Here is an 8,794-nt window from a genome sequence, read left to right as displayed (position 1 = left end):
AGAGAAACAAATAAAATAATTTAAATGAATTTAAAAACAAGCAACAGTCTAGATAAGTTCAAAGATATTGTGCAGATTTCATGCATAGACACATGAGAAAAGGAATGTTTTTAACCTGGATTTAAAAATGTCTACATTTGGTGAAAGTTTAATCTCCACTGGCAGTTTGTTCCACTTGTTTGCAGCATAACAGCTAAATGCTGCTTCTCCGTGTTATTTGTACTATATGAAGTGCAAAGTTGAAAAACTCAGGAAGCTAGCATTGCTTCTGAGTTGGAGAGCAAGCTGTGTGAACTACAAAGTGCATGAATAGTGTTTTATACATCTTTAAACATATATCACAACCTTATCTGGCAGGTCAGCCTCCCAAACTTATGTCTTGCCATGCATCACGAGTCCAGTTCTTGGAAGTAACGCTCGACCTGCATGTTGGATAAAACTGATGAAAGAAAGCTAAGAAATATAAGTGGTCATGTCTAAGATCTCTCCCATGGCATCAGGGATGTTTCCGTCCATTCATAAAGAGACTGCTGTGAAGTACTCCTGCTTTCTCAACCACAGGAGAACAAGCAGGAACAGTGATGTCACTTCCTCTCAGTTTGAACGGCGCCTCCTTTGACCTTGTGACGCTGCTACGATGGTCCGTCTTCTTGTCTTTTTTCTCTCCCCGTCGGGCCTGCAGGTTGGTCCCAAATAAAGAATGAAAAACATTTTCATTCCTCTGGTGCCAAAGCATTGCTGGTAGCAAAACAACTGGGTGAACTGGAATTGTATCCCCAGTTAGACACGCATCTTATTTTGTTTGGCAGTCAACTAACACTGAAAAAAACAACTCATAAGAAGATTTACTTAAAAACCCTTTGTAAGTATTTGCACTCAAATGATTTAAGTAAGATTGAATGCTGCAATATCAAGTAAATTTTACTTACCATAAAACATTTTTGAAGATATTAAGTAACATTTACTTAATTACATCTAGTTTTAAGTTATATTTATTTAAACAAATTAAGTAAAGTCTACTTGTTTTTCATAGGCAGGAACAAACATCATTTTACTCAAAATTTTAAGTAAATTTTATATATCTGTAGTATTTGCTGTTATGAAGTAACTTAGTAGATTTTAACGATACACTTTCAGAGTGAAGTTTATGTAGTATTTCTAGGTTTATGTACTGTACATACAACTATTAAACATTTAAATTGTATGAGGAAACCTAAGTAAAACTTACTCTTCCCCCATAATTCATGTATTACGTTATTAAAATGTTTAATTTTACTTAAGAAGCTCTAGTTCTTACTGAATCTTAAAAATACAAGGTAGAAATTATGACAGTTACTCTAATAGAGTTTACTTCACCAAAAAGTCACTTTTTTTCAGTGTATCAGTGACTTATGCCAACTCTAAGATGGTCGTAGGCGGTAAATTTGGATTTATGGGTCTAAAGTTTGTGTTCTGTGATCTTTAGCGTGGGACAAATCACAGTAACTCACTGTCAGTCTTTTATATGCGTTTCTATTGTGTTTCTACAACACTCTACTTAAAAAGAAAAACATCTAAGAATCACTAAGATGGGGCCCGTGTAGCCAGCACCTGCTGCTTTCAGATATTTTCTCCTCAGAATAAATCCATTGACCTGAAGCCCAGAGCTACACCAACCAGATGCACTGCTGCTGCATTTGGTACATATGAAGGCCACATACAGTATAAGCTCTCTTTCCCTTTAAGTTTTCACTCAACACAGGATTGAGGGTAATTTTCGCTCGATAAGCCCAGTAACCCCGGCTGATCCCACCTCCAGCTCTGTGATGATAAATCTATAATAAATGCAGCCTCTTAACAGATATAAGAACAATGCTGTGGTGGTGGGGAGGAGGAAAGGCTGCTCTGGAGTTAACATTAAATTAACTGTGGTCAGTTGACAAGAATCTGATTCATGCACATTTACTCATCATGATCACCTCTTTGCTGTCTTCCTTTGATGTCACACCGTCCACCTTATCTGTTGCTCATGCTCTCTGACGCCTCTTTGACCTTTTGTCCTCCGTCTTCCTCAACAGATTCTTTCTTTGGCAGTAACGCATGCATTAACTATTTGTTCAGTTAAATAAAGGCAAGTTTATCTGTACAGCACAATTCAACAACAAGGTGATTCAAAGTGCTTTACAGATACATTAAAACCGTAGAAATAAAAAGCACGATTTAAATTTTAAACTAAAAAGAAAGAAATAAGAACAATAGATAAAATCAGGAGTTAAAATATGATTAAGTTTTGAAACTCAAGCTTCAGATTTGGAGCTTTATACAAATTCAGCTGAAAATAGGTGTCAGGTCTTCAGCCTGGACTTAAACACACTGAGTGTTTCAGCTGATCTGAGGCTTTCTGGGAGTTTGTTCCAGACATGTGGAGCATAGAAGCTGAATGCAGCTTCTCCATGTCTGGTTCTGACTCTGGGAACTGATAGAAGACTGGATCCAGATGAGTTGAGGTTCATACTGGGTCAGGAGGTCACTGATGTATTCATTCAGAGCTTTATAGACCAGCATCAGAACTTTAAAGTCTGTCCTCTGATGGACAGGCAGCCGGTGGAAAGACCTCAGAGCTGGACTGATGAGGTCCAGGTGAGGGGTGAGACCCGGCCGCTTAGTCGACAACAAGCTTATAAGATCACTGTTTCCCTTTGTGTTCTCCCAGGCAGCCCTGGTCTCCTCCTCACTTGTAGGTGCTCAGTAGATCCAACCTTTAGTCTCTTTAGCAGTGAAGGGCTTTATTTGTTTGTGCAATGTTTGGTCATTTTGTCCTCTTTTCTCAGACTGTAACTGACGTTTATTTGTTTACCTGATAGATTTGCAGCCGGTCTTTCTGCCTCAGAATCCAGCAAATTACCGCTTCAGAAATTACCCCCGAAGGAGAAACAATCACTGCCCCAGTCATGATGTCAGAGAGGCCTGTTCATGCTAACTCCAGCTACAGATGACTGAGGCTGCGGCTACACGGAAACGTTTTTCACTGTAAACGATACTTTTTCTTATCGTTTCGCTGTCGCGGCCACACGGAGCCGGCGTTCCCACTACCCCAAAACGATAGTTTTTGAAAACGGGTTCCAGAGTGGGAAAGTTTGAAAACGGCCTCGTTTCGTTTCCATTGTTACAGCTAAAACGTTTTTGCGTCAGTCACACGTTGACGCTGGGAGCCAATTTTAACACTTCTCTATTGTCTCACTGCGTGGCGTGACACAGCGGCGTGTGTACTGCCTCGTGTCATCGTTTTCGTCTGGACCAGCAGCGCGTTTCCGTGTGGTCGCAAGAATTTTCGAACCCGTTTTCAAAAAAAACCTCGTTTCGTTTTCGTGTAGCCGTAGCCTTAACTTCCTCTGCAATTCCAAGAATAATTACTCACCTGTTGAACTGGATGCTTGTCACTCTTCTGTGCAGATTCACCCTCGGAGCCTGGAAGATCTTTTGGAAAATGTCTTGGGAGTAAATCTTTTGAAGCTTCAAGTCTGTCTCTACTCCAGCGTCTTAAATCACAACAATTACATCATCCGAGGCATCTTTTTCTGGAACAATAGTTCCAGAATAATGAGCGTAAAGTCAGTTGATTGATACAGTATCAGCAGATGACCCACACTGAGCTGGAGCTGAGCCATGAGTAAAACTTGACTGTATTGACTGATTCATTCTGTTGTACCTGTCTCATCCTACTTCTGGGAAAAGCACATCAGCCCAATATTTACAGTACATATTCTTTTAGTTTAAATTAAATTTACAACCACAATGTGTCCATCCTGAGTTGAATATGATGAGACAGATTGTGCAAAAACCTGACTGTCAGAGTTTGGCTGGAATGAGAGTTTAGTTTATTTGATTTTCTCTAATGAAACCACATGGTCTGGTGCACAGTTTGATGTTTAAACTAAACAAATTCGGCCCAGTCGCACTCCTATCCAGGATATTTAACAGCTATGCTTGTGAGCACTTTCAGTGACATAATCGTGTCACTGTAAGAGCTCAAAAATGTTAAAATGGAAATCTTTTATGTTGCGTTTTATTTTTGACTCTTATCAGCCACAACATTAAAACCACCAACAGGTAAGCTGAGCAGCACTGCTTAGCTTGTTAAAATCCAATGTTTCACTGGGAAAATTGCATCCTGGAATTAATTTGGATGTTATTTTGACACTTGCACCTACCTAAATGCTTTTGTTGATCAGTCACTTCCCCCCTTATGGCAACTTGACTCCCCTAAAGTTGCAGCAACTAAAACTGCTTAGAAGCCACTCAGAAAAGTCTGATTGTGTTCCCTCCAAACTCCAATCTAATCACTGGAAAAAATGCCCCTCCAAAAATAAGTTTAAAAAAAAACAAATACAAGATGTTTTTGATTGAAATAAGCAGTAAAATCTGCCAATGGAACTAGTGAAAATCGGCTTGTCAAGATTTCACTTAACAAGATATTCCAGATGTATTGTCTTAAAACAAGTCCCTATATCTTGCTGAAAGTACTTGTTAGGCAGTTGTGTCTTATATTAAGTGTAATGAGATATTTGACTAGAAATTAGACAAATATACCTGGTAATTAAGATTTTTTTCCAGTGATGGTATTTGTTGGAAGCAACCCCAATAAGAAATGCCCTGCCCCATAATGCACTCTGGTGCCAGTCACTTCAGGGCACTCTCACATAGATGTGCACCAATTAGATCGGCCGGCCCCGATTTCCTGAATTCTGGGTGATCGGCCGATACTTGCTTGTGAAACCGATCTTATCCACCTCTGCAAAGGTCTGAAAATCAGCCACTGTCCCTTTTTTATTTGCCGTGAGAGAGGCAGGAAAATGTGAAAAATGAAAGACTAAAGGAACTGATTTCTTTTATTTTAGTTGATTTAGTAGTTTGGACAAAAATGCTCTAAACTTTTCATTTATATTTCAGAGCACATGTGCAGTTAAAACAAGTTTGTATTGTTTCACAGGTATTGTTCAATGTTTTTCAATAAAGTAAGATTGGGACATTGAAGGTGTTTATGCTGTCAGTCTGACCTTATAACACCTGACAGCGTCGGTTATAAAAAAAAAATCGGCTGGTCAGGCTTTTTAAAGATCAGCCAGAAAACTGCACCCCTACTCTCAGATGCTCGTTGTCGTTGTGCTGACAGCGCCGAGCTCTTTTGAAGATACTCTGTAAATAGTAGGTTGGTGGTCTTAATGTTATTGCTGATTGGTGTGTAAGTATTTATCATAGATAACCCTAATTTACTGATAACTGTAACTGCTGCTGTAATGAGACGTGAATCGGCCTCATCACTGTTACTTTCTGAACGTGGCCTCATATTTCTAAAGTCGTGTTTGGTTCATGGAGGTGGATGTTTCTGAGTGCAACACCTGCTCTTTGTCAAAGAAAAAAAAACCCCAACATTGATAATTTATTCCTCCCAGCTGACTTATCAGAAAAGTTATCTCGGGAGTACGTGTCTGCACGTGTATGTATGGTTGGGCTGTTGCCAGTTCGAGGAACAGAATGGGTAGGCTCAAAATTTAAAGCACATGTTTTCATTGCATGTAATTAGAATTTATTCAAAAGTGGTCGAATTTAATGTGAGGGCAGTGGACAAAAACCAGCACTCGCTGCAGATTGTAAGTCTTAATGGCAGAGATTTGCTGTTATTAGAGGGATCATAAAACATCTGAGATGGTTAAGATCTGTTGTTGGGGGAAGGAATGAAACAATAAAGATGTGACCCAGGCTCACAGAGAGCAGAGGCAGACAGCAGATGAAGAGGGTGTGAGGAGAGGACAGGAGATGGTACTAAAGCGTCCTGTCACATGTCCAGCTAATTCAAGTGCTTTCCCAGAGACTGACGCTCTCTTACCAACTTTAACTGCTGAGGACAGCAGCTGTTGGTCAGCACTTTGGACTGCACTGGAAAAAATATAAATCTTACCAAGTATATTTGTCTCATTGAGTATCTCACTTAATATAAGACACAACTGCCTAACAAGTACCATTTCAGCAAGATGTAGGGACTTGTTTGAAGACAATACATCTGGAATATCTTGTTAAGTGAAAAAGTCTTTAACACATCTTGTTTTGAGTCATATTTCACATGAAACAAGCTTTTTTTTTTCATTTGAAGAGGTTTTTAAGCTAACTTCAAGATCACTTTTAACCCTAACCCTCTTTGGGCCAAATAAGATCCCAATTTGGGGATTTCAGGGTTTCTCATTTCTTAGTCCAGCCAGGGATTTGTCCAGATATAATCTGAAAAGGTGATAACAGTTCAGCGTCTACCTTCAGTAGACTGCATTCAGAGCGATCTTAGTTCGGAGAATCAGGAAGAAAGTCAGACGGGAGAACAAAGGTATCCAGAAAAGTACATTTTTTTTTTACATTTAAATCAACTCAAACGTGAAATATTTCATGGCTGTTGTGTCACTTTTGCCTGTCGAATGCAACATAACAGTTGTCCTTACAGTCGGACTGAACATGCAATCATTATTCTTTTTGGATAACAGGGATGATGATGCAATCGATGAAAACAAACAGCTTAATGATGTGGCCCAATAAACACAGAGATGTAAAGAAAGTATTCACTCTTTCTGTTTGGACCAATTCGTCACTGTGGGCCAAACAAACAAATGCTAATTAACATTTCTTGTCTCCTTTACAACTCTCTGTCTGCTTGCTTTGGTCAGCTGTCGGTTTGGCATTATTAAAGCTTGAGTGATTCATGATCCAATTAGTCGGTTCCAGAGCCTCACCAAAGACTTTGCCAGTCTTAGAGATGTTTGGTTCATGCTGGAAATGTCACAGCATGGTGGTTAGGTGATCTGATTGGACGAATCGGCTCTGTGGATTTATGTTGTCATCAAACAGGGCGGCGGGAACGTGTTTTCATAGAGTTTCACATTGTGAAATGTATAAAAACGTACCATCCTGAAGTGTCTCAGTGAGTGTTGCACTGTGCACGTGTGCGATATGCTGGTTCATTTCATCAGCGTGCATTTGGCTCGCATTATTGTTTTACTGCTCTTCTGACATTTATAGCAACAGAAAATATGTTTGAGTGTACATTCAACAATAAATGTCTAACCATGTTTTATAGATAGTAATATTTTCCAGCATGACACCAGCAAGAGTGTAATCCCTACATATAAATATACGTTTGTGCTACAGCTCAAAGGAAAACTAAACTCTCAGAGGATGAGAGTCCAGAGAAGGTATTTGACTTGGGTATGAAAGGGTTCAGACTGGAGATCATGTGCTGTCAAAACCTCTTAGCTTATCTTAATTCCTGATACCTGCAGTTTAAAACTCTTCACAACAAGTAGGCTGATATTGGAGGAGTTGTTTGGGGGCATGCGGTCAATACAGGATTAATGGGAACGCATGAAACGTTTCTTTCAATTATACAAACCTGTTATCACATTCTCACCATACTTTAACCGGGAAATGCCATTCATTTATGAGATACTGTATTTCTAACGGCCTCAGGTCTGCTGTCGTAAATTCATCAACTGAAATAAACTGGAAATAGGGAATTTAAGAACTGCTTTTTGCTTCCAAGATCATGATTTGAGTGTCTGTACTTAACTTTGGGGAGGTAGGGATTCAAGAATTGGATGAAAAGTACTGTCTGAATTTGTTAAGGATGTTTCTCAGGAATTTCATGACTCATGCCGTTCTCTTAAATGGCCACAGAAAATATCAGGAAAAGTCATTAGTTCTCTGAGGACCCTGAGAATCTGGATCAAGTTTAATGTAAATCAATCAAACTGTTGATCATGGACCAGGAGGAAAGACCCGCTGGACAAGAAACAGACAGACTTGTTATTCTGCTTTGTTTCATGTGAATTCACCGTCGGATTAAATGGGATCATTACTGAATTTTGAACGGTGCCATGGCAACGCTTGGGTGATAAGAAGATTGTTATGATCACAGCAAATTAAACAAGACCTCAACTTGCAGTAAGCATCATCTTGACACTCACATTTTTGCACCCCAATGAAGTCAAAACTAAGCTGAATTTAGACCTCACACTGGAAAAAATCAAAGTCTTACCAAGTATATTTGTCTCATTTCTAGTCAAAATACCTCATTACACTTGATATAAGACACAACTGCCTAACAAGTACCATTTCAGCCAGATATAGGGACTTGTTTTAATACAATACATCTGGAATATCTTGTTAAGTGAAAAAGTCTTGAACACATCTTGTTTTGAGTCATATTTCACATGAAACAAGCTTTTTTTTTTCATTTGAAGAGGTTTTTAAGCTAATTTCAAGATCACTTTTAACTCAAAAGTCCTAAATATCACATCTTATTTCAAGAAATCTTGACAAGCCGATTTTCACCAGTTCCATTAGCAGATTTTTTTTTTGCTTATTTCAATCGAAAACATCTTGTGTTTGTTGTTTTTCTTACTAATCTTTGGAGGGGCATTTTTTTCCAGTACATGGTATATTAGTCACTTCCATTTCTGGTTGAGGGTATCAGCACCGTGACGAATGCTGCTTCAGGTCTGCTGAAGTCCCGACAGACGTATGAACGCCTGGCAATCCCTCACCTGATCTGGGTTTTTACCACTGTTATGGTTTGCTCAGAATTTACCCCGTCTGTCTTTCCTCAGGAAGTGTTTACCCTTCACACGTGGCTGAAGTCGTTTAAACCGTCTCAGGCTGGACGCTGTATTCCTCTCAGTTGTGTCTTTACCAGCAGCGGTATCTCATGTCCACTGAAAAAAATGCCCCTCCAAAAATAAGTAAAAAAACAGCAAATACGAGATGTTTTTGCTTG

The sequence above is a fragment of the Odontesthes bonariensis genome, chromosome 12 (genome assembly GCF_027942865.1).
Source record: "Odontesthes bonariensis isolate fOdoBon6 chromosome 12, fOdoBon6.hap1, whole genome shotgun sequence".
In the NCBI taxonomy this organism is placed as follows: Eukaryota; Metazoa; Chordata; class Actinopteri; order Atheriniformes; family Atherinopsidae; genus Odontesthes; species Odontesthes bonariensis.
This window is presented reverse-complemented; position numbering follows the sequence as displayed.